The sequence below is a fragment of the Poecilia latipinna genome, unplaced genomic scaffold (assembly GCF_001443285.1).
Source record: "Poecilia latipinna isolate Pla-1442-1.1 unplaced genomic scaffold, P_latipinna-1.0 Scaffold142, whole genome shotgun sequence".
Classification (NCBI taxonomy): Eukaryota; Metazoa; Chordata; class Actinopteri; order Cyprinodontiformes; family Poeciliidae; genus Poecilia; species Poecilia latipinna.
The window spans coordinates 417397-444804 of NW_015112758.1; the positions used below are offsets into that span (position 1 = coordinate 417397).

General features: G+C 44.1%; 1 long non-coding RNA gene across 1 annotated transcript; it reads left to right on the forward strand.

Moving 5' to 3' along the window:
• Positions 1 to 5258: 5258 nt before the first annotated feature.
• On the forward strand, positions 5259 to 26940 carry LOC106945389 (uncharacterized). Its single transcript, XR_001424548.1, has 3 exons — positions 5259 to 5290; positions 7428 to 7433; positions 26812 to 26940. It is a non-coding gene; the product is annotated as an uncharacterized LOC106945389 (long non-coding RNA).
• The last annotated feature ends 468 nt before the right edge of the window (positions 26941 to 27408 follow it).

The following is a 27408-nucleotide window of genomic DNA, read 5'->3' on the forward strand; positions in this document are numbered from 1 at the left end:
GCCTCTGCCGCGGAGGTAAAGACGCACTGTGTAAAGTCGTGATGACGCCCCGCTTTGCCATCACTCGCTGCAGAGGATCACGTTACATTGCTGAGCCAATCAGAGCTGCGGAGGAGCACTGATTGAAGGAGTTCCACTCTCAGCATGGATTTGAACTTCTGTCTTTAATTACTTCAGCAAAGCTCACAGTTTTTACCAAATTCTATAGCTTCTAAATCTGCTCCTTAGTCGCATCTTTTCGGGGTTAGTTCTGCCTCTAGTGGCGTGGGGGGTGGTAACACAACTAATATAATTACATTACTAAATCAGAATACCGCAAAGTCTTTATTTATTATTAAATTTTCATTCTCTTAAGAATGTAGAGCTAATGATCTAAACAAGACCTTAAAGTGGTTCCAGTTTCTCTCGATGGCCAACCTGTTGAAACTGTGGAAAATTTTGAATACCTTGGGTTGTTCCTGGACAGTCAGCTCAACTTTGCTGAAAACACTGAAAAGTTTGAAGAACTTTTCTCAGAGACTCTACCTTTTAAGAAGACTTAGTGATCTTGCAGTGACCCAACTAGAGTCTAGTTGGGTCACCCAACTAGACTTTGGGGGGAATAACTCATATTTCATTTATCACTACAGAAGGGTTCAGTGAATGTGCATATGAAACTGGTGGGTTCGGTACCTCAAAAAAAGGTTAAGAACCACTGATTTATAGCAATAAGAAAACAGTATATGGTTGAAAAATACCACTATGAGATAATTAGAGGGGCCATAAATACTGATATATATGTGGACTAAGAAAATGTTGAAAAGTTTCATATATAATTGGACCTGTTCCCCCGCGGTCATTAAGCTAATTGGTGCAGGCTGAGTCGTATGTATTTTATTGCGTAAAGTCAGATAAAAGCCCATTAATATTCATCAGCTAAGCAGATATCACTTGAGGTAAAACCACCCACCTATATTCTAGGTTTAGATACGAATCATGAGGTGATGATCAGCAGAAGGAAAGAGGTCTACCACCCCACATGAAGCATGATTTGTGCTGGAGGTGGAGTGGCCTGCATGAGGCTGTGTGGTGGAAATAGTCTTTCCTGTCTCCCTGGAGAAGCTTTCAGGGAATAATCTTTTGTCTGTAGCTTGACTGGATGGGCTTTCAGTGCAGCGAGGCCTGAAACGCAGTAGCACAGCTGGAGGAGCCCTCAACCCTGCATGGAAGAGGAGAACTACCCCGTCCTTTAGCTGCAGACATGAACTGAAAACGGTGTGCATTGCGTCTGCCAAAGAGCTTTGTCTAATATTTCTTCTGGACTGTGGTAAATTCTTCTGCCTGATTTGGTGGCGCAATGGAGAACAAGAGAACGAGAGGTGTGTGTGTCCAGTGAGGGATTCCGGACATGCCAGTTAGCTGCAGGGTGATATTTGACATTGGAAATATCCTGAGTGTAATTTGTCAAAGCTGACAACACGAACAGGCCCAAGCTGAAGCTGTGAAAGCACTAAGCCCTTAGGAAAATAGAGGAACTCCCAGAGAGGCTGAAATCTGTTCCAAAGCCATTCTTTTCTTTTCCAAAGCTCGTTTTGCTTCAGATTTGCCTGGAATTTGGGGTGGGAAAATGAGAGCAATTCTTCTTAGAATCAGAAAATGTTTTCCAATCGTTCTTTCTGCGCACATTATGTTTGCTTTCACAAAAAGGAAAAAGAAAACCTTAACTTTATCAACTACAACATGGATCATGTGCTTGGGTTAACAACTGTTCCACTTCTAATCACTCAACAACGAAGCCACTGCAGCCACTTGGTCTGTGGTTGGCTCACATGGTCTCTAGATTGACTGGCTAGCTTAAATAGCCTTTAGCTTTAGATGTTAGCCGTCTAACTTACGAGGTTCTTGGGTTGAATAGCTTTTAGCTTGAGCAGTAGCTAATCAATTCTTAGCTTTAGTGGTTGTTATATTTACTAACCTTTCGGGATAGGAGCTTTTTATTTACATAGCTGTTAACTTGGGTAGCTTTTAGCTTTATTAGCCATTAGGATAGGTAGTTGTTTGCTTGGGTTTATTTTTTGTTAGCTTGAGTAGAAGCCCATTTAATTTGATGTTAGCTGAATTAGATTTAAGGTTGAGTAGTTGCTGGTTTGAGCAGCGCGTGGCTCAAGTAGCCGTTAGCCTGAGTAACTGTCAGTTAAGTCCCTCGATCACAACCATCTTCAGTTTTAATATCTACAATAAAGCATCCCTTCCTAAGCAGAGAAAAGCAAAACGGACCAGGTGCACCACCAAGCACTCTGAAATGAGTCTCTCACATTGATGGTGGTAAGCCACATTGCAGCAGCAGTAATATTTTTTAAAAAATATGCAGATAAATTTTTAGTACTGTAAAAAGCACATACTCATAAAAATGCAAATACCTGAAAAATAAGAGACAAATAATAGAAGAAAAACAGTAATATAACAAGAATGAAAACTTACTTAATTTCATCCAAATCAAATAAAATTAACCCAAAAGAAAGGACACTTCCTTCACATTCTTAACAAAAGACAAAACAATCCTGGAGTTCTGCACACAGCAACTGATTTGCAGTGGATACGTGAGGCATGCCGGTCACTGATTTCTCTGGTCTGCAGATGATTATGGAGCTGAGTCAGCGCAGCAGCAGCGAGGGGAAAACTCCCACCGATGAAAGAGGAGATAGACGTTTCTCTGCGCTGTACAGGTTCCACTTAGCTGGTCCGATAAATTCCCCTACACCAACTGTGACGTTCCCCAAGCGGCCACAGAGGCCGTTCCAATCGAAGCCACATCACAGCCGTCCTTCCTGACGGGACTCCGTGACAGAGCAAGAAGCGCTCAGGTAGATAAACAGTTTTTTCTCTGGACCTCGATAAATGTGCAGGAACATCTGTTTTGTGACTTCAGGAATCACTGGAAAATATGAGCAGCGGTACGTCTATGTAATAGATGGGTTTGGTACGCGAGAACGTGGTCTTAAAGGTACATTGTGCTCTGTATGACTAAGCAAATAATTTCTCATTTCTGTGATGACAAGATGATTTCGAAACGGCTATCCAGTTTCAGCAAGCCGCAATATTTTTTAAGTCCAGGGCCAAACGTATCTCAGTGCTCGCTCTGCATTTGATAGGCTGTAATTATTATTGAAAGGGGTTTCTCAGATTATTCATAACCACTTATCTTCGTAGATCAGTGTTTCACAGTCCTGGTCCTCAGGGTACAACGCCCTGCATGTTTTAAACACGTAGGTAAGAACAATTATTACTGTAGAAAAAGGGAAAAGCAAGCCTTCGAGCTACAAAAAGACTAGAAGAAGCTCAGCAGTATTTGGTTTTTTCACACCTATCCAATTGATCCGTTTTAAACGGACCAGAGTTCGTTTCCCCCGTTGGTCCAGATCTTTTCTACAGATGTGAATACACTACAGCAAACCCTGGTGCGGCCCAAACAACCGGACCCAGACTCTTTCTGAGGTGAAACTGATCCAGTGTGAGCTGCAGGAAATAAACACCTTTCTGAACTTCATGAGCCACGGTTGCTCCGGATCAAGGTAAAAACGAGCCCTTCAGTGCTGCTGACGCTGCATGCTGTGATGTAATGACATCGTCCCCGCCGTTCGCGGGTGCCAGCATGTTGCGGGTCAGAACATGCAGAGCATCTCAACTCCATTGGCTTGTACCAGGATTCACCAAAGCTGTTCAAAAATGTCCCATTGCAAAACCAGTGATGAATGAGCTGCTCTGCACATTTAAAATGGTGCTCAAAATGCCATTATAGTTTTAATAATACAAATGTGCACAACAGAGAAGCAGCATGAAGGACTTCCAAAGATCGTCACCAGCATTGTTTAGAAATTAGTCTGCTTGCAAAGAAGCACAATGTGAACGCAAACCACACCTCACAAAGTCTGCTTTGGTCCGAACCTTTGGTCCTGTGTGAGCGCAGCCTGGAGAAATTTGACCTTCATGTTACAGAGGGTAATTCAACACATTTGGTAGTTACAAATCTCTCTGGCATCAGCGAAAGGAGCGTATCCGAACAGGTCGCTTCCTACGTGCCTCTCTGCACAGGTTTGTCTGGGCCACTGGAAGGAGACCCTGGAGAAAACAAACGGGAAGCTGGAAGGACTAGATTTCCTCCATGGCCTGGAAACAGACATCTAGGACAATCCCCTGTTGGTCCAGGTCTTTTCTACAGATGTGAATACACTACAGAAAACCCAGGTGTGGCCATGTTTCATGCATCCATGGAACATCTTAAGTTAATGCATCTAAAATTAAGGCCTTAAAATGTCTTAAATTCTTTTTTTAAAAATGTTTTTTTTTTTAAAGTAATTTGGCCTTATATGAGTTAATCGCAAGACTATTTAGTTTTGTAAAGGCAGTTTATTCTTCTCCGTCAGCCAAAACTTTGAGACGGCTGCAGACTAGAGGCACCTGAGGCTACCGCTAACTTGTCGCTAATGTATGCTTGCTAGCTAGCTTTTTTGCATCCATCTTGGGTAAGGGTATTTACGCCAGCTGACTGGATGCCACTAGCTCACTTCTGCTGCCAACCCATACGACACTAGGATGGCCTCACTTATCTGCCAGAGCTTGAAATTAAATACAGGACCAGTTTCTCATTATAAACTCATTATCAGATTTACATCTTGTTAAAAGCAAAATATCTCCTCGTTTAAGTAAGAAAGGTCATAGCAGTAAAACAGCAGCCCCTCTTGGGATGGCTAAGTGTTGTCCACAAGAAGCCTCGACCAGGAGAGTCGGGGGAGCCACTTTATGCCTTTTTAAGAAGTCCTAATCTGTCAGAGGAACATAATTTTATCTTGTTATAACGGAAAAGTTTGTCGTTATAATGAGATAAAAAACTTGTCTCGTTAAGACGAGAAACTTTTTAGTTTTAACTAGTTTTAAATCTTGTGAAAGTTTCTTGTTATAAGGACACTCTGCTCCTGAATTTATTTCCTCGCTCTGGCAATTAAATGCTTCTGTAAGGCTAGGTACATTCTGTGCCACTAAACTTTTAAGCCGGGCACTATGGGGGTTAAGGCTGTGGAGAGCCATCTGCAGTGCGAGAAGCACAGACCCGCTGCCAAGAGTCAAGAACAGACCTTAGAAACTTAACAGTTTTTGCTCTGCTCAATCTTAATGCAGCAGGAGTCCCCCCTCCATCTTCACCAATATTTAGGGGTTTTTCTGTCTTAAATTTTATTCAAAGTGGAATTAAAAAGTCTTAACTTGCTGGAACCTGCTGAACCTCTGCGTCTGGAGAGTGTTGCTAAAGAGAGGGGTGTAGGTTTCCCATCTGGACCTTCAACGCCTACAGTCCAATCTCAGATTCGAACAACAGATGATGCATGATTGGCACTGCAGCCAGCAAGTGGCACGGCATGTAAAATAAGGTTTGAACACATCACAATCTGTCACAGTAAACATATTTCTAAAGGTGTTGTGGACGCTAAATGTTCACCAGGTGTTGGCAAGAACCCAAGTACAAAGACACCAAAACAAAACTGTAATAATGTAACATATTTAACACACTTACTGATATTTAATACTTTGTAGAAAAGTCTTTGTTGGTAGTGACAACTTCATTGTGCCTCCTGTACGTAGAAACTGGCCTCATGCATTGGTCAGGTGTGATTTCAACACATTCACAGTCATTAGATCTTCTGTTAAATGGTTTTTAATTCTTTCTCAGTTGGATTCATGTCAGGTGGTTGGCTGGGCCGTTCTAGCAGATTTCTTTGTCCACTTTCATTTAATCTTCATCAGTCTGGTAGATGGCAGCAGACTTCTCTCAACAATGTCTCAGTGCATTTTTCCATTCATCCTGTACCATACGCAGAAAAACAACCCCACAGCATGATGCTTCCACCTCCAAACTTCACCGTTTTTGGGGTGCACGCTGTCCTCCTAACCTGGTTGTGTTATGGCATCCAAACAGTTTAGTTTTGCTCTCAGCTGACCAGAGTGTTCTCCCAGCAAACTTTAAACAAGCTTCAACAGGCTTTTTCTTCAGAAGTGGAGTCTTGCATGGTGAGCGTGCACACAGGCCGTTGAGTGCATTGCTTACCGTTTCCTTTGAAACAACTGTACCTGCTAAGTCCAGGTCTTTCTCTTGCTCTGTACTGATGGTCATTGGCTTTTGGACAACTCTTCTGAAAAGTGTTTTCACTCATCTGTCAGAAATCGTGCGAGGTCTTGGCTGCTTTATGGTCCAATTATCTTCCACTTCCAGATTATGGCACCAGTAACGCTGGTGCCCTCTGCAACGTTCACAGCTTTAGAAATGCTTCTATAACCATCAGAAAGTTTTGCGACAATGAGGTTGTGAAGGAGAGTTTGTTGGCTTTGCCCATCATGAGATGTTGCTTGTGGTAACGACCAGCTGATATTCATTTGTACTGATAATGGGCAGGACGGCTTTCTGACCATTTTTCACCTCTGTCTGTGTGGGAAAGGGAGGTGGAGGTGAACATTATAACAACTCATTTGTTTTGGTTTCTTGGGTTCTTCCCAACACCTGGTGAACATTTAATGCCAGTTGCATCTATAGAAAAAGGTTTTCTATGAACGATTGTGGTTACTCAGCTCTTAAGTTACTCGCTGTGTATGCGGCTTGTTGGTTCCCAATTCCTTTACAGAAGAAGAAACCCACTGCATTCACTTCAATAACTCAACACATCTAGTGTCTCAGTTGATGTTGGCAGCTGGTATCGGACGAACTGGTTAGGTGAGGGAAAATTCCCAATGAAACTAGACAAGATAGGAAGTTTGACGTGAGTAAAAGGACGCCTGTTTTAAGGCAAGAAAATCGTTCATTATCGTCCACATCTGGCATTTTAATCCTTAAGGACACAAAGCCTGGAACTTGGACTGCTATCCAGGTGAAATCTCAGTTAGGAAAAAAGCAGATTGTGTTGATCTGCAACCAATGAGTTGAACCCTGAGCTGCTGCTGACCTCAGTGTTTGTGTTAGAATATCATCTTTTTACCATCCTCACATTTATGAAACCAAAAACAGGAGACTGTAAAACCCCTGAAGTGTACCATCTGCTACGATGGCACATGAAACGGAAACCTGTACTTGCTTTTGTAACGACCAGGAATGCACCGTCCTAACACCCTTTCCAAAGCCTGAGAGCAGCAGAAGAAGCAACAGGGCACATTGGCTGCGAGTCCTCCAGGTCCGACCAGCACATCCTTGGTCTGGTTTCAGGGGAAGAGCCAAGCAATCTGTGCTGGCTTGTTTGAGTTGGAGAGACAGAGCCGCTTTGAAACGACAAAGAGGATGTATAAAAATGGAAAGAAATGGAAGAGGAAGCAGTCTTTTTGTGGAAATGGTCTTAAACTCACACTGCCATACTTCACTGACAGAGTGGAATTTGGATGTGCTCAAATGCAAACGTATAAGCACAGTACAGTAAGAGGTCGGCGAGGGCATGGTGTGAGTTAATCTGCTCTGCGATTCTGAGGAAAAAGACACAATGGACGTGGCGCTTCTGAGAAGAGACACAGCAAACTTACAGAAATAAAAGCTACAAGTGAAAACGGTTTGTTTTGACGTCAATAGCTGTTAAAAGTAATTCTGAGAAAACAACACGATCATAAACAAGGAGACAGCCCAAATATTGAGGTTTCCACCAAGCAGAGGAATTTCACATACAAGAACAATGATGAGAAATTTGGATAAAACCACAAATTAATGCTGAAATGACGAACTGATCGATCTCACATCCTCAGTGCTCTCCTGCTGTCCTGCTTCACTTTGTTACGTTTTGCTGCTGGGTTTGGGATCATGGTTCACTTGATGACCCAGTTTGGACTCACCGCACACAGAAAACATGGTGGTCCGCTCAGTGACTGATCTGCTGGTTGGTTTCCTCCATCATGGTCCAATGTCTCCACTTTGGTCTCATCTGTCCAGAGGACATTGTCCCAGACGTCTTGTCCTTCCTTCAGATGCAGCTTTGCTAACCTCAGTCCTACTGCCATCTTGTTTTTGGAAAGAAAAGGATTTCTCCTTCAGCTCTTCCAAACATCCAAACTGGTTCAACCAACGCTTTGGTCAACCTGCTGGGATGTCCAATCCTGGACATATGGGGATGTTTTCCTTTTGGGACTAGTCTTCCTGTATGGAGACTGATGGACTTCAGATGCACAAATTTGTGCTTTTGTGGCTTCACAAACTTTTTCTGAATCCCATTTTAAGGCTCAAGATCTCATATGATGTGGGCCGACTCAGCAACAGCTTCAACTCTTTTGCAAAGGCTTTCCGCAAAATTCAGACAGACTTTAAAACTTGATATTTATTCATGGACTCCGTGAACAAACAGTGGGGAAAATGAAAACTGCCGCGTCAGAGGCCTCCTAAAATGGCGGTAGCTGTGTTTAACCTTTATTTGTCACGCTGCCGCTGTAGCTACCAGATTTTCCTCGACTCTCCATCTTCCATCAGTCTCTGCCTTGTGAAATGTCTTGGCGCTTTTCTCTGTGGTTGCCATTGGTGACCCTGAAATAACATTGATCAGCTGACCATTTGCGGTTGAATGTTGGCAGGTAGAACATGAGGCGGAAACTTGTAGCAAACGCTGAGGTGAAGCTCAGGGTTACAAAGAGGAAACTGCTTTCTGGTGTTGCTGTCATGGTTTTATAAATGTAGATTTTCTCTGCTGTGTTTGGTGTTTTGAAAACATTCCAGATCCTATTTTTTCCTGATATGTAAGTGACAGACGTTCCGCTTTGTTAGTCCTGTAAAATAAGGACAATAGAGGAAACTTGGACAGAGAAATCTCCTTCATGTTGACACCAAGCCAATCAAAGATGTAGACTTTGGGACTATCGAGAGGATACATTTTTGATCATGATCTCTGGTGCTACGTTAAAAAGCAACTTTTTAGCCCCGTTTATGTTTAGTCCAACTTGAACCGCTCTCATCTGTTCAAATCCTTCTTGGTGTTTTTCCACACATTATGCTTATTAATGGCCGAAGGGACTTTACGCTGACGTCGTCACTGAGCTCAAAGACGGGAAAACATTTCAGATAATAATCATCAACTGTCTGATTCCCTGCAGATTTCCGATGTTGAGATTCTCGCAGCGTGAACTCTGCAGGTGTGCCAAGGAGCCAATCAGCAGCCGTGTTTACCTGGACGTTTCCGATGAAGTCATCCAGCAACAGCAAGAAGCATTCAGCAGAGTTACTCTTCTGGAAAATTATGGAAACTTTTTAAAGCTGGTTCTAAAAATAAGCCTTAGAGGAGAAAAACGGAGGAAGCAGACAGAACTGCATCAGCCTGCTGGGATGTAATCCTCTCTTTTGTTCCCGTTTTTACAAGGTCTTTATGAACCTCTTCAGCCCGAGCGTTTAAATAAGCACCTTTCTGTAAACACGCTCTCACACCTTTTATTTGGATGATTACCTTTGGGTTTTTGCAGCAGTCTAGACACGGAGAAGACTTCTGGGAATGTTGATTGTAGGACAGACTAAACAGCAGATTAACCAGGAGCTTTGAAGAACTTCACTCAGGCATCTTCTGCCACAAACAGACGTTTACACCTGACTGACATCATGTTATTAATCCAAACTATCAGTTATCTGGTTTCTTTTATCTCCTCTGGAGACCAGGACGGACCTCAGAATCTGAATCCGCTTTAATGGCAAAGATTATTATGGCACAAACATGAAATTTGACTTGGGCTTCAAGAGTTTACAGAATGCAAACGTCTCTCTCTCTCCAATTAGTCCTGTTTTCTGGTTCCTGACACCACCTGGTCTTTCATCACATTCATTAATCTCTGATTTTGGATTTCCTTTCGGCCTCCTGCCTGGTGGCTCCAGCCTCAGCATCCATTCTACTCCCATGTCCAACCATTTCTGACTATCTACAAGGCCTCGTTTCGTTTCCTTATTGGTACCGTCTCTAGACACAACAATCTCTGCAGCCCTTTCCTTTCATTCTTGTTGATATGCAAGATTTTCCCAACCGATATTTGTCAGTCCAACAAATGATGATTACGCTTTGGACTGATTTTGGGTGGCGGAACGATTTAATCATGAACGGACTGATTCACCAATTTAGAACAAAAAAGTTACAAAATGTAGGAATTAGTTGCCAAAAAGTACAAAGTTGCCTATTTGTGATTAGTTTAAACGGGCTGAAGATTTAAACCACAGGCTGCGATTTGCAGAATTTCAGCAAAGGACTCAAACCATGTGGCTGATTACGTGACGCCGTCACCAGGCGCTCCATCAACCAGCGCTGAAAAAGCTTTCCACTAGCAGAAATAAGAAACGGTTAAATATGAAAACGACAGTCCCAGATGGACACGGCGCACCTTCGCTGTAAATAACTCGCAAAGGAAAATCCATGGAAAGCGTTTCCCATTAATTTCACAAATGGCAGGAAAATATACCAGACTGAGCAAAGCTAATCGATTAGAGGAGCCAACGTCGGCTGGCTTACCCACACAAAGTGCAAAAGCATTTCCTTATTAAAACATTTCTAAGCTTTCTCCAGAAGAAATATCATATATTCTTTCATTCTGCTTGTTCTAATTTTGGATAGTTTTTGAGTGAATACAATGTCGCTGCACTTGGAGGCACTCTGCGGAAAATAAAAACTTTGTCTGGATCATTAAAAACAGCATTAACTATTGTTTATGACTGAGTTGCGGCCTTTGGCTTCAATCAAGGTGACGGTAGAAGTAAAGGAGGTAGAATATGAACTAAGATTGGATCACTGGATAAATGTATCGACTATTCACCACAGGCTGCGTACTTCGCCAGTTGGTTTTTCTAGACGTCTGCAAACATCATAGCCTGTCCAACCGCATCTGTTAGCCTGACCATCACCAAAGCTAGCAGCTAGCACTGTTAGCTAAAAGGTTAGCAGCACTAATCCTAAAGCACTAATCGTAAACATTAGCACTATTCCAAGGTAGTTGGAAGAAGCTAATGCTAAACTGCTACATGAAAATGGTCTGAAGCGGAAGCTAATGCTAAGGCGCTACCTTCAACCGTGTTGACACTCACCATGTGGCAAACACAACCACACATGGCATCGCCCTCATCAGGGTCAGATCTGAAATTACACACCAACCTGTCTGGTTTGGACTTCAGGAAGTGATTGTTTTACTCACGGCTTCGAAAGAAGAGCTTGAATGAAATCCTGATCTGCGTAGCAGATGAAAACAGTCAGAGGGTTTATTTGGTTTTGTTGTACTTTGTCAAAAGAACAATCATTATCTGCCAGGTATTTGGCAACATAAAACTATATATGAACAGAGAACAGCACACATGTTGCACAGTTCAGAAAACGTCTCATGCTCGTTAAAAAAATGACTCAAATTTAATAATTTGAGTCCCTGAAAGAGGCAGAGGCTCCTTTATGTGAATCAGACTCTGTTGTTGAGGGGCAGCAATGTCTTGTGGTTTCTTTCATTGTGAAAAGCAAAACAAGAAGAAAGTACAGAGGTTTCCTTAGCAGTGTGCTGACCCATAAATACTTCTTTTTAAGACATGCACTTTTCTAATTAAATAGCTTTCAGTTTTAATTAAAAGTCTTAAAATGTCTCCGTTATGCAACAGAAAATGGACGTAATGACTCAGAATCTTTAAGACTTCCAGAAATAAAATAAAATAAGGTTTTATGAGGCTGTCAAAAGGAGAATTAGCTCCACATCTATCAGAGCAGGACAGTAGGATCTGTTCTGAACCAGAAGGTTCTGACCCGTCTCAGAAGGATCCACAGAGCCAGGGTAAACGTCTCGACACTCCTCGCAGCTTGGAAGTCCATTTCCTGCTAAATTCTTGTGCGGCACGTTGTAGGAGAACCAGCCCTGCTCCTGAGGCGGGAACATCTTAACACTTGTGCAGCGAAACATTTCGGGTCAGAGGAAGGAAACGGTTCTCCCGCAGGATGTGTGCCCAGGTCCCTTTGCAACAAGAAACCTTGAAAGTCTCTCGACAGGAATTGAACTTTAAAGTCTTTTCATTGCTGCTGCAGCACAGGGGAGTTGTTACAGAGAGGAAAAGCAGATCCAGACCTGGGAACAATGTGTTGTTATAAAAACACTTCATAACAACAGGACAGCTTCATCTCCAAAGCAGGACAACAGATGAGTCACCTTCGGTTATTAGCTCCAACCCCAACAGGTTGCTGCTTCAAATGCTTCATAGTTTTCATTCTTCCCATCATCACGAAGCCGGCAGTTTTGATCCGAGGCCGTTTGGATGGGAAGCAGAAACAGGAATCAGGTGTTTGATGAAAGCTGATGAAAAAACCTTCCAGGAGAAGAACGTCCAGCTAAAATCACAAGGAAAGTATTCAGAGACGCAGCCAAGAGGTTTACGGTCTGCTGGGACAACCTGTCACCAGATTAGCAAAGAGAAAGTCATCACAAGTCCTGTCTGCAATTTACAGCAAACTGGAGAAACGGCAGACAAGCTGAAGGAGGTGCAGATAAGACCGAATCAAACTTCCTGACCGACTTGAAAACGTCGACTCTACTGTGGGAAAACCCGGATTAGGAAGCTGGAGAGATTCCTGAATGAAACCCAGTTCAGACTGGTTCAATGCTGGGACCCCTCATATGTAACATCCATCAGGTCCAACCAGCTCAGGTTACAAGATTAGCGACCATAACTATGCAGATGATATGCAGCTCTACATTATGACGTCACCAGGTGACTCTGAACCATCCAATCACTGAGCAGATGCTTAGAACAGAAACAAAACAATCTAGACTTATAGATCTAGACTTATAGATCTAGAGTCAACACACAGTCATTCCAGCTGGAAACTAGAGATCAAGTTGACCTCTGACCTCTGCCGGTTCCACAGTGGGCCCACTAGCAGCTGCAGAACATTTCCAGGACCAGAGGACTAAAGTCTCTGAGCGGAGAAACTCATCCAGCGTTTCCCTTTAGTGGCTTTGATTCCTGCAGAGAATACACTTTAAAATATTTCTGTTAGTTTATAAATCCCTGCTGCTGTTGGAAGAACCTTCCAGACCTCTCAGGTCTTCTGGTTCTGGTTCAGCATCAGAACCAGAACCAAACCTGGAGAAGCAGCATTCAGCTTCTGGACACCACAAATCTGGAACAAACTTCCAGAAAACGAAGACAGCCGGTTCTAAAATCCCGTCTGATTAGAGTTGCTTTTGATCGGTACATTGATCAATATATCTGATGATTATCAGCTTGATTTTGACTGGGATATTTAACAAATTACTTGTTTCATAATTGGTTATTTTCTGATGTTTTTGTTTTGTTGAAAAGTTTTTTACAAATAAACTTGTCTTGAAAGTTGCAGGGTGAGTAATTTATCTTCTTCTGGTACTTTGCATATATAACTGAGGATAGTAGCCGTCTCTGGAGCCCAGCCGGCCTAAGCTATACCCAAACAAGGCTGCTCCTTCTGTCCGTCTGACCCATGTAATCTGGATTAAAGCGCTGTTTTGGTGCCCCAGGTCGCTGCTGCAGGGTCCGTTTCCATCCCAGTGATGAGCCGTTGGGCTTCGACTCCCTTTGCGTTGAAAAGCGTAAACCTTTGACCTCCAGCTGCTGGAAGCGTTTGGCATACATTTGGCCACATCAGGAGCCGTTGTGTTTATTAGGTGTTTGAGTGTTTTGGCCAGTTCCAGAGGAACGTTAAACTCCTGGCCTGTAAATCTGGGCTGATGCCCTCTGAAGCAACCTGAGAGCCATTATTCATGTCTTCTTTGGACTGGGTGGGATATTTAGCCTGGATGCAGCTTGTTGAACGCGTCTGAAGCAGGTTGGGGTGCCGTTTGTTTTGTCCAGGACACCCTCTGAGTTCAATATGCAGCTCTGTCAGTCAGTCAGACGCTCATTTTACCCAAAACTCTCTTTGAAAGCAGCGGAGAGCTCAGCGTTTGAGTCAGAGTCATAAATAAAATGTAATTTATTCATCCTTGCTGCCGGCCAGAGCACCACAGATCATGATCATGCAGAAATCAAAGGATTACTTCAGCTGCTGGCTTCAGGGAGACTTCTGAAAACACACACGAACAAATCCCTTCAGATCCTCCGAGCCGCTCAGAGCGTCCAAGAAAAACCGTCTGAAAGGTTTCCAACTCAAAGAGACTCCAGATTACTTTCTTCATAGCTCTCTTTGAGAAATAAACTTCATTAAAGTTCTTAATGGGCCACTGAAACCTGCTGTTCTCCAGCGTCTGCTGCAGCTTCGCTTGTTTAGAGAGCATGTAGAGCGGTTCCCGTCAGCCGCCTGAGTCACTGCCTCCCTCCATCCATCTGGACCCGTCACACACACTTTCAGTCAGACGGCCCTTTCTTGGAAAACTAATCAAACCTGTTGACGATTAATTGGAATATTCTGTCGGATCAGCACAGATCGGGGAAGACGTCTCTGCGAACGATAGGATCTGAAAAGTGTGGCGTGCTTTTCTGCAGCGTTTTAACATTTCTGACGCCTTCCAAAAGTATTCGCACCTCCTGAATCGATTTGTTCACATTGCCACCAAAACCTTCATGGTCTTTTATTTGGATTTTATGTGAAACAAAAAGAAGATCCTGAAAGTGAAGCAGAAGGAAAATGATTCATGGATTTCACCAGATTTTACTGGTAAAAATCTGAAAAGTGTGGCTGAAGTTCAGTGAGACAGGACGGAAAACACAAGTGTTTAAGCCTCACTGCAGATTTTCAGTTGGATCTCATTTGTGGCTGAATGTTCAGGGCATGATGCTGCCACTGCCATGCTTCATAATGCAGATGGATGGTGTGTGATATTCAGTTTGGATCAGAGAATCTTCTTCCATCCGTCTGCTTTGAATAAGACATATGAGCCCAACAACAAATATCTAGTTTTTAATCTGTTGTTCAGCCATCAGATTGGAGCAAAGTGTTTTTCTATCCGTTCATCTTTCCAGAGTTTCTATGATTGAAACTGCTGAGATACGGAAAATGGAAACTGTTTCTTTTTAAACAACCCCCCATGAGACGGAGAAGGTCGAGGTCCTGTGGACCAATGAGATCTGAAAACCTTAAAAAAGCCGCTGCAGCCTTTCTATTTCAGGAAAGCGTCTGTAAGGCTGAAGTCTAGCAGGTCATCCAGCGGTAGTAACTCTTGTTCTTGATGGTTTGTTTCCTGACGTGCTGCCAGGTCAAGCCAGAGTGCCGTATTTATAGCAAATTGCAGTAATTATTTGTTTTTATTAGCAGAAGCCATTCCATCAGTGCTGTGCATTAGCTGGGCAGGGAAACCGATCGCATTCCTCGGAGCGGGCATCACTTCCTCTCCATCGGCGCGCTGCAGGGCGGCCAGGCTGCTGTTTACGCTTTGCCCTCATCCGTGCCGGAACATCGTCCCGTTCCTCCAAGCTCTTCCCATAATGTGAGCAAGAGATGCCAGGCCATGAACCTGGAAGGTCTGAGGGAAACTTGTTCTGGTCTACATGTGGGGGTTTTTATACTCCAGCAACTAAAAATAGGCCTGAGTGTAAAACCACAGAAAGGGGCAGAGAAAAAAGTCGATCTTAATGTTGAGCAGAATAAATAATTTAGGACTGAAATGCTCAAACGTCTCGTAAATTAAGAGCCATGTGACTCAAACCAATAAATTAACGGAAAGTGGAGGAAAAAGGATGATTTATATAAAAACCTGGAGAAGTTACTGAAAGTGAAATGATAATAGCACAGCAGGGAGGCTCCAGTGAGCCCAAATCTCAGAGGAGTTAAAGAGAAACCATCTCTTCCATCCACCGTAACGAGGCTCCTGTCCCCTACTCCAGCTTCTCTCTGCCGCTACAGCCAGACAGATTTAATGAGAAACCACAAAAGCAAAGGAGGTGGATTAGCAGCTGGTGGAGTCATCCAGGAGGTTTTGCTGTTTAACCTGGTCTGCTGCCTGGATATCGAGCTGCTAGCATGCCATGTTCATTTTACAACTGACAGCTACTGAAGATCCTTTCTGCCCGCAGCATCACCATCCAGGACGACTGAAGATACTTGGATGACATGAGTTACAGCCATAAAGGAAGGAATGTCTGTGACCAGGACTCGGCTTGAGACTGTCCTTTCTGACGAAGCTGAAGACGTGGATGTTTGCCCAGCTGAGCTGAGTGGGGATTAGAGGAAGGACGCTTCTCCCAGACTCTGCCTCCCTCTTCAAGGTTTAGACAAACTGACCACTTTTCCTCACTTTCTTCTCCAACTGCTCTACAACTTGCATTATTTGCTGTTATTTAGGTCGTTTCTAATTTTTTGTCTGGGGCTGTTTGGCTGTGGTTCCTTCCTGGATAGGAACATGCGATCAGTTGATGCTGCCTGAACTTTAACTTTTCTCTAACAGGAAGTTCTCCTGGTTCAGTTCTTCTGCTCCGACTTCTCAAACCTCCAGTTGGTCATGACAGGCGGTCGGTGGTACCAAGCCAGGCTCGGGTTCTGGTTTAGAAGGGGTTCTTCCTCTCCACTGTCGCCCCCTGCTGGCCCAGCAGTAATAAACTGAGCTTAATGCACTGATTGGTAACTAGGACCAATTAGAGTAGATGATTGAATGGAGATGATGTTTTATGAACTGGAGCCATATAAATAAACTGGTTAGGTTCATAGCTGGGGATTTGAATCCCAACCGTTTCAAAAATACTGGATCTGTGACTTTGAGTCAATCCAGGTTCACACTTCTAATACACGACCAAAACCAGCTCTAGATAGAAAAACATATTTTTAAACTAAATATCTACCAATTTCCGTGTACACAACATTGTTCTGGTGCATTTTAAACTAAATGTCCACGAGTCTACTTTGGTTCCACTTGCACTGTGCGTTAAAAACAAAATGTCTGGCTAAATCAACAGATGCCGTTTGTTCAGGCTGCAGTTTGGAGCCTTCCAGGTTTCACAGTGACTGATGAACCTGTCAGGAGTTTATTGGGTCAAACTGTTTCCATCCCTGGTCAGAAAGCAGCAGGTTAACCCTGGATGAAGCTCAGCAGGTGGAAACAGAACCTGATTTGATAATCTTCTTTTCATCTCCACGATTCGACATCGGGCTCGGAGCGTGGCCTGCATTTTCCATCCGTAATGGATTGGGACAAATTGTTCCCAGGCACGTCTTCGCTCTGTCCTGCTGGGTTCAGAGATCCGGGGAGGAAAATAATCCAATTTTTTCCCTTCCTTTATCTTCCAGAGCGGAGAGAAGAAGCGAAGGAACGCCACGTCTACTTGTCACGACCCCTTTGTGTTTCCGTGGACCCGGCTTTAGACGCCGTCCTGTTTTCAGCGGCTCACTGTCACAGCCTGAAATAAACCTGCTGGAGGTGCCAGCTCTGCTTTCCATTTTCCCATCTGTCTCTCTTCCCCACTGCTAATCAGACTCCGGCCTCGCCGAACAACGAGGAGTCTCTCATGGCTAAGTGGTCGGGTTCACGCCGAGGTTGGTGGAAATTCACCAGCTTCCTTACAAACTGTTGTGGTGAGAAGAAGCTGGAGTCGGACGGCTGGGCGGCGCGCCACGCCAGGCTCCCCTGTGTCAGGAACGAGTACACAATGCGGAATAAGCACTTCTGCTGGTCCGGTCATGACATCCTGGAGCTGAGTGCCGTGCCAGCTCTCCTGCTACAAAGACAAATTGTGCAAACTGAATTCCCTGGAGTGGCTCCGAAAGCTCCCCCCGCAGCCTCGCAGCCAGGCGCTCCGAGGGGAACGCCGCTGCCACAGATTTACGGCTGTAATTTGGGCCGTACCTTTATCCCGGCCCGGTGAAATCCCATCAAAGTCGGCTGATTAGCAGCTTCCAGCAGGAACATTTGGGAGTTAATTCCCAGCAGCTTCACGGCTCCACCCTGGTAACCAGGAATGCAGAGAGGAGAACGTTGGGGAAAACAATGGGCTCGGTTCTGAGCCCGGTTTTAATCTGGAACAGGTGAATTCTGGGTAATCTGATCAGGACCGTTTGTTGGAGGACTGAAACGTGATTTGAATCTTCCCAGCTGCAGGAAGGGGGAAAATGTAAAGATTGGTGGTCCAGAAGAATGCCAAACCAGAAACAAGGAACCAAAGTTCATCTGCAACGTTTCCATCCTGCAGGTTTAATGACCGGGTAGAACCCGAGGTTTTGTTCCGATAGTGTTCCAACCAGTTCGCCATTCAATTAACACCAGCCCTCTTTAATCCACATTGCTCCAACTCCAGCTCATCTGCCTTTAAAGTCCGGCTCGTTTGGGGAGGAGTGAATTGAAATCGAACTCTGATGTGGATCAAAAAAGTGAACTCTGGTCCGTCTGCTAACCTCGGCCTGGGTTTGGTTGAAGTGAACTCTGGTTCGGTTTGAATGCATATGAATGCCAAGCGGACCGGAGACCGCTCCAAAAGCAGGAAGTGGACCACAGTTGCAGGGCTCTCTGGGTAAATACAACCAAAACAAACGAGCGAGTCTCGCACTACAGGGAGAAATTATTTGTGGTCTTTAGCCAAAGACAAAAGAAAAACCCTCCAACCACTAAAATTTGACGAGACTCCATTTTGTTTACATTTTGTGAAGAAGGAAGTTGCCCTCAGTGTCTCCTGAGGCCTCCACAGCCTCTGATTGGTTCCCTCACTGTTTAAAGAGACAGTAAACATTCTGAATGTAAACTACTGCTTGTGCAGACATTAATAAATAAATCTGACATTTTCTGTCGTTTTTAAGGTTTTAGAAAATTGATCTAATTTTGGGGATTCTGACCTAAAATAAGAAAGTGAGACAAAAACGGGGGACATATCTTTTTATTTGGTGCATGTAATTTCTGGTTTCAACTATGTGATATTACTTTGTCAGTTTTTTTTTAAGCTGTGACGTTCCTAAAATCATGCAGCCTCTCAGCGAAACAGGTGGTTAAAAGCTCATCAGTTCAGAGGAAATCAGTGGCAGCCCTGGTTCTGGTCTAGTTTTCACTCCTCACATGCTCAACTTTCAGGTACCAAGGACTAGAGACCCTAAAAAACCCGAGACTGATTTAGTGGGAAAGCTTTTCGGAGGAAATTCAGTGACTTGTGTCACTGTTTGGACAGCGATGCATCCCAACAGAGCTGACTCATGTGGTGGACTCTGGTGTGAGAGTGATCCAGAACATGAGCCGTGGATGAAGAGCATCACGTCATGTTGAAGGCCTCGGCTCACTGAGATTCCTTTCCTGACAGAACTTCCCAGATATGGTTTCAGCTTGTAAGGAATTTGATCCTGGATCACACCTTCGTCCCAAGGCTGACGCTGAGGATGAGGAATTGTTTGGAAACATCTGAAATGTCAACGATGACCTCAACGGTGGTCTTAGAGGCCCACAATCCCTCCAGTTTGATTACATATGCTAGATGCTACAGTGCTAGCTCCATCCAGCCAGAGCAGTCATTTTTGTGTGATAACATTCATCCCTTTCAGTTTGAACATTGAAATTGAAGCAAATGCAGAAATGATGGAGTCAGATTAAAAGCTGTTTGTGCTGCTGCTGCCATTTGAAGTGCCGATCTGGAAGCAGAGCATATGCTGCAAAGAACTCCAGTTTCTAACAATCTGTTCATAGTTAGCACTGGAATAAGTGCTAACCATTCTAACATATTTTCTCAAATGTGTCAGAATGTCTTGTTACATAGACTTCATTGACATTTCATTATCTTCCAATTTGTTTTGATTTCGTGTTAGCTCCTGCTAATGATGTTGACTCGATAATGGTACTAGCTCTAGCTAATAGCATTAGCTCCTAATAATGTTAGGAGCTAACAGTAGACCACAATCCAATCAAATATCTGGGGTATAACAGTGTATAAAAACTTTGAGGAATGCCAGAATACGACTTCGTCTCATCTAATGAGTCAAATTTTGGTTGTGAATGATGGCAAAAGCTTCACTTTTACCCAGTTCAACATACTGGACTGTTAACATGGAGGTGATGGTTTCCCAACCAGGTCTGATGCAGAGTTATGCCAGCAGGAGACTATACTAATGAAATTATGGTTTGTTTTTTAATTATTCTGAATAGCAGTGATTTATTTGGATTTACACATATATGTAAAACCTTTACTTAATTAAAGCAAAGTGACGTTTGGAGACTGAATGTTTCTTGCTGAGCTGAACCAGATATTCTGGAATTTGGAAACTGGACAAGATTCCCATCATTACTTCCCTATTTCTCTCCTGCTGACTTCCACAGTTCTTGTAATCCATCTGAATTTTCCTCTAAATTGCCACTGACTTGACGCGCATCATCATCAGTGTGCCTGTTTTCTTTTCATAAGCCTCCCGTCTTGAGTTTCTCTGTGGTTTTCTGCGTGTTCAGGTCTCTGCTTTCTGCTGCTCTTCCCCTACGACTCTCCAATCATGACCTGAGCTTTGACATGGATACCCAAACACTGCACAACCCATAATCTTTACATGGTGGCTAATAGGAATATTGGAGGGATGGTTCCAATAAAACCAGAACAAGCGCAGCCACAGGAGTTCACAAAGAGGTCGTAGAGGCCACAGATGGGAAGGGAGGGGGACAGACGGCAGAGGGGAGGAAAAGGCGACGGGACAGGTAAACGGGAGGACAGCCTTCGGTTCTGTGGCCTTTTGCATTTGGAGACAAATGCAAAAGTTCAGGGCTGAAACACCAGGACACAGCATTCCCCTGAGTTTCTGTTAATGAGGAAAGGTCTGCAGCTGAGACCCAACAGCCAAGCAGACGGTTATTAGTTTCAAAAGTTCAGAAGTGATTTCAGAGATCAAGAGCAGTTCTCCTTGTGATCTTTGAAGTCTGTCCTGTTTTAAAAATCACACATTTGTTACAAAAACTATGAGTTAAAGGGTCTCCAACATATGTGTGGTGTCTGGTCCAATGAGGCAATCTGGTTCTTGCTTTCTGCTGATGATGTCTTCAGAACATGACCTTCAGCATGAAGGAGTTGTTTATGATTGATGGAACAGGAGGCGGACTGATTTGGACCTCGCTCCAGACTGTCGTGGGGAACAAAGAGCTGGGCCAACAAGAAAAGCTGTCAATAAGGTCACATTCCCTCCAACTCCCACCCTTGCTCATGAGATTTGAATCAGAACCTAAAGAACCTTATCCTGGTGCAAGCAGCTCTTCAAGCGTGGTTGAAATCATCCTTAGAGACAGGCATCCCTGTCTGTCTGGTCTGACATCCCTGGTCAGAAATAATGCCCATTCGCAGGTCAGAAATAAAATCCCTCCAATGTTTTCAGAGTCTGCTCCAGGCTGTTCTCCCAGTGGGATGTGCCAGGAAAATGTCACTGAAGGAGGTATCTGGGAAGCATTTGGACCACCTGAATTGATCCTCTGGTTGCCATTCAGACTTCATGCATCCAATATCCACCGAACGTTTCCTGAAGGTGTTTTAGATCTCCAAAAGTTTGTCGTCACCATTAACTTGGGATCACCAGGTGTTTCTGGTAGCCTCCCATACCTCAAATATCAGTCATTTACCTTTAGCCCAAAGTGGCTATAGTAGCAGGACCATTTCCTCCCTACCAACAGGCCTCAAGGTAACCACCATCTTAAACTTTGACACTAAAGTACCCAAGGACCACAGCAGAATGGAACCCTCCAAAACACCATCCAGAAAGTTTAAGGAGGCTCAGAGCAAGAGGATTGTCCTTCTTGCAACCTGAAAAGCTGCAAAGTGGCGACTCAGCAAAGAACTTGAACTCAGCCGAGGTCTTCTGAAAATCCCAACTACAGCCTTCGGAGGGGTCTCCCAGAAGGAGAAACTTCAGCTCCTCTGCAGAAGTTCAGCTTGAGAATCCAAGATTTGCTAGGAAATGAATTAACCTGGCCCACAGGCCCAGTCTCTTACCCACCCACCCGTTATGTGCAAAAAAACATTTTTCTTACTACTCTGGTTATACACACCCTGTGCAACATGAGTATTATGTTTCACTTGACCCGTCTTTGCTCATTTAGGAGTAAGTGAACACCCTCGTCAAAGGTCAACTAGACAGCATCTCTCCTACCAACCTGCTGGCAGCATGTTCAGGCGAAGCCACAAACACGGGATGGCAGCAGAGACAGATCAACCAGCAAAGATTTAAAGGTGAGAAGAGTCAAAGAACTGAGGAGTTCTGAAACAAGACATGGTTCATATAAATCATCAGCCTGGCAATCAAGCAGAAGTCCTTGTTATTTAGCTCACATCAGCACCTGTAGAGGTTCTCCTGTCTGTAGCACCTTTGAAGCGTTGCAGTGCAGAAGTGTTGGTGTGACTGCAGTGAAATAAGAGAACCCATCCTCTGAATATTTCAGGTTAGGAGTCAAAGCTTCAGACGTTACAAATAGCTTTTAGGTTTGTTGATGAGTGAAGAAGATAAAGACAGCAGGGAGACGGTTTGGCATGTCTCACCCATCTGCTGGTAGTTTGGTCACAGGACAGGTATTACATCAGACACCTTTAAGTTACTCATATCTTTTTACTGAATAATTCCCTCTGTATGCAGTCGCCGTGATGGAGAGTAGCCATTTGTTCCTGAGAGTGTGTCGCCCTCATGGTTATCCTCTTCATGCAGGTAGCCCAGAGGAGGAAAGAAAGGAGCTCATTGACAGGAGCATGAGGAGGGGAGGGGCAGCCACCATCCACTGCCTCTCTCTGGGCTCATTCTGTAATGAAATGGCCTGTGTCATGGAGGCCTTGTCCAAACAATGGTTCTATTCAACCTGGAGAGGAGTCTCTGTCAGGACCGGGCAGAATATGATACCTCCCAATGACGGTTGCACTTTCTCTGCATCATGTAACCTCAACCACTGCTGGTAGTCCCCCTCTGTCTCCTTCATGGTGTTCACTCTAAATCAGTGTCTTCTCCTCTGACGTCTAGCCAAAAGAACAACAGTGCCATGACTTTAGTGTGCTAAAGGTGTTCAAACGTCTTTAATGTGATGAACACTTGGGTAATACTGGGTTTCCCTTCAGAACTACCTTGATATTTCCTGGAACTGATCTAACAAAGTGTCAGAAACATTCCTCAGATTTTTTTCCATGTTGATGAAATAGGATCCCACCGTTGCTGCAGATTTATCAATGAAGTAAATCTCCTGTTCCACCACATCCCAAAGCCGCTCTGTTGGACAGACATCCAGTAGCTGTGGAGAACCAGGGTACAGTGAAATCATTGTAATGTTCAAGACAATGGCTTGAGATTATCTGAGCTTTGTAACATCTTCTGAAAGCAGGCCTCTGTGACCCTAAAGGGAAGAAGGTGGTCAATGACAACACTTAGGTAGGCTGTGGTGGTCAAGAGATGCTCAGCTGGTAGCAGGGGGTCCAAACATCCCCCAGACCACCCCACCACCAGCCTACACCATCAATAAAAGACAGGATGGATCCATGTCCAACCAGGTCACAAAACAGGCGCCTGTTTCAACACCCACTGGTTGTAGCGCTCGTTTTGGTCAGAGGGTGGTGCTGTTTCTTTGTAGAGAGGTTTAAAAATCCTTGTTTTCTGTGCTCTAGCGCCGTTTCAGAAAAGACGGAAGGACACTGTGAGCAGAGACTGATTGGAGATAGATAGATTATCTCCAATCAGTCTCCAATAGATTATTGAGCATGTACAAAGCTATGCTAATGACGCTAATGTATTTCTGTTTTAGAGGTGCCATTGCCATTTTGTGCAGTTTTATTTCAGCATTGCAGCCTAACAAAAATGATTCTTCTGGAAAGAAACCTCCAGAGCAAACCTTATCTTGGTTTACACCTGTAGAAACACACAGTCAAGAAATGTAGGAATAAATAAAGGTAATCATTTTTGCCCTTTAGGTTGTTTTTACGCTCAGCCTTCCTCAGTATGAAACGCTGCCGTCTGTTGCAGGATGTTTCGCACCAACAATGGCTCACTTGAACCAAGCGAGGCGACGCCGTTTCTGCTTCATCTGTCCTGTTTCAGCTAGCTTGCTGAAGTTAGCTGAAACAGCCTCCCTCGCCAACAGGGGCTCAGCCGTTGAAAAGAGACAAGTCACGCAGTAGATAGGAAGCATTACAAAATAAAAGCAAACTAATATTCTTTGATTACTAGATTTCTCAGGCTCTACATTTGACAAATTGAGACAAATTCATCCCAAAGGGAGAGTAGAGCTGTTCTTGGTGGAGGTCTGAGGGATCCACTCATACCACCAGAGGCCTCCTGGGGCCCTTCATTTTGAGGATTTGCAGGACAAATCTCACCAGGAGGAACAAGAACCAGACTCCTTTCATACACAACACCACAGATCAGATTTTCTTTCCAACATCACTGAGTTGTTAAAGCTGCAGGTCAGGAAAACCATCACACATTTTTTGTCCTTGCTGTAACACCTGGGTTCTTATGAATAAGGCGGAGCATTTGCACAGCAGAGCAGAACCTCATCGCAATCTGATCCATAACTGCACAGAGAAAGGTCAGCTGTGCACCTGTTATTATAAAGAGCAGCAGCGGTGGTCCTTCATACTTCTTAGAAAGCCGTCTTTCAGCAGACGTTATCCCAGAGCAGAAGCTGAGCTAAATGTATTACCTCACCCTGTGCGTTCCCAGAGAGCAGGGATGGGTTTTAGGTTTCATTGAGTCAGTGAGGCGGACCTGCAGAGCTGTGCTCAGGATGATAAAACCACCAGTATTTACATTACAGGTAACTTCTACAGATCAGATAAGATCAGTGGAAGCCTGGGCGAGCTTCCTTCTGGACTGCGATCCAGTAAATGAGGCTGGGTAAATGAGAGCCAGATCAGATTGTGGTGCCCATCTCCAGTGGTCACTGTGCCAAAGGGGGGTACACCTTGGACATGTCGCCAGTCCATCACAGGACATATTCTTTGCATTTTATGCAACTGTATTAATGTCACAAAAAAAGAACATTGGAAGAAATCAGTCGAGATATCAGGAAGAGAATCATGGACCTGCACAGCTCTCCTTCATCCTTGGGAATAATTTCCAGATCTTTGAAAGCATTGTGTTCATCTGTTCAAAGTATTATAAGCAATTATAGACATAATGGTGATGTCAAACCATCAAAGCTCTCACAAAGGAGACGGGTTCTGGTCCAAAATGTGCAGATTGTTCCCAGAACAAAAGCCAAAGACCTTGTGAAGATGCTGCTGAAGCTGGGAAGGTAGTGTCATTATCCACAGTGCAACATGTCCTGAACCAACATGGGCTGAAAGGCCGCTCAGCGAGGAAGAAGCCATTACTCAAAAAGAAACAGATGGCACAGAGCCAGACTGCCGACTAATATGTCCACAGGGATGAAGACCTTCGTCTCTGGAGACGTCCTGTGGTCTGATAAATCTAAAGCAAAACTGTTTGGACATAATGAAAATGGAGATGCTTGTACCATCCTATCTGTGAGGCATGGTGGTGAATGCATCATGCTGCAGGGGAAACTGCTGCATCTCATAAAATAATTGGCAACATGAGGAAAAAACATTGAAACATCGAAAGACAAAACTCTGGAAGCTAAAGCTTGGGTCCAAATGGGTCTTCCAGTCAGACATTGAGCCTCAGCATCCACAGGACAACGAAGTCAATGTTTGGATTTGAAAAGAAATGAGAATGAGGTGGCCTACAAGCCGGACCCAGTCCCACCAGTTCGGCCAGGAAGAATGGATGGGAAATGCCTGAGGAAGGACATCCAAAAAGTTTGATCCAAGTCTTACAGTTCAGTAGAAAATGATCCTCCTTTCTTCTGCACCGTTCTTCCTGAATGAGGGTGGAAACAGTTGATGCTCTGTCACCATGAGCTCATCCAGATGAAACCTGTGCGAGCAGCAAGTGGAGGAGAGGAGGGCATCTGGACGTGAAATCAGCCCCAAATTACCGTAAAACCTCTGGATCTGAGGAGCCTGTCCGGACTTGAACCTCATCCTTATCTCTTTTATATCACAGCATTCCTTTAATTTCTGCTCCTATTGTGTCAACAGTTCCTCCTGAACAATGACTTTCGGTTCTGTTGCCTCTACTGAGCAGAACCAGGCTGAGCATCAGATGTTGCCCCAGGGAGGAAGGCAAGAGCTCATTAAGCTCATTTATCTAGAGCATTAAATTACAGATGAAACCGTTTACATTGAATTAGACAGGAGCGAGCTGTGCTGTATTGGCAACACAACGGTTCATTCATCGTGTTAAAACTTTAGCTGATCTATAGCTCCTGACATGCAAGACGATGCATGTCAGTGAGGATTTTACAGAAACACTCCACAGCAGACGGAGAACACTCATTAGTTCAAACTTTTGACCTTGGGCCGCAGCATCAGTGTATGCCACATGGTGCAGAGGAGCAACTGGCTGCACTTTGGGAATCCTTGAACTGATGATGGAGTCCAGGTGCCGCGAGTTTAAGTTACAAGCCAGCTGTCTGGCTGGGAGAGAGAAAGAAAGGCTGGTTGATTAAACCCAGCAGAGAACCCTGTGACTATTGTCTTCTGGCTAACCTTCCGTCAGTTAGAAGCACACATCAGCTGTTTACAAAAAAAAAACACTAAAGAAATAAAAAGCTCAAATTTTCATCCCTCTGGAACACCAGAGTCACTAAAATAAGTACATATAAATAAAATAAAGTTGTAATCCAGGCCAGAGTTGATCCGCTTTCCAGTTATTAGTCAAAGGCAGTTCTAGACAGGTGGGATTTTAGCCTTGATTTAAAGGAACTCGCTGTTTAGGCAGTTTTCATGCAGTTTGTTCCAGATGTGCGGTGCATGGAAGCTGACCAGAACCAGAAGAAATGACGGGTCCAGAAGGCTGATACAACAGCAGCAGACCTTTAATGTACTGTGGTGCTAAACTGTTCAGTGATTTATAAACCAACAACAGTATTTAAAGTGTAGTCTCTCAGTGGATGGACTTCAGAACTGGGTGATGTGATCCAGCTTCCTGGTTTTAGTCAGAACGCCAGCAGCAGCGTTCAGGAACAGCAGCTGGAGGATCGATTTGTTAGGCAGACCTGTGAGGACACTGCTGCTGTAATCAATGCGACGAAAGATAAAGGACATTAATCCTCCAACCCTGGAAACGATCTTCAGGGGTTAGAAGGCCGACTTTTTAACTGTGTTTACGTGTGTCTGAAGGATCAGGTCAGAGTTCATTACAACACCCAGATTTCAGCCTGATGTCTAGTTTCTAGCTCTTATGTCTGAAGTCCACAGCTCCTTAGCCTCAGAAACAGACTTGCTCAATGGTCCGCTGACTGAACTGGATCCGCTGCTGTTCTCCTAGAAGTCTGTAAAATGTTAAAAACTCTTTTTTGTGGTTTTAAAATGCCTTTAAAGTACTTCAGCTCAGTTTCCCACAGCCTGCACATGGCCTGGTTCTTGCCCTGCTCATTTGGCCTTCAGCACAGAGCTTCTGGTTGCATCCGAGATGCATTTAAGACTGGATTTTAAATTCGAAACTTATAAACCAGGTGTTTAAATTTTAGATGTGCAGGCCTGGT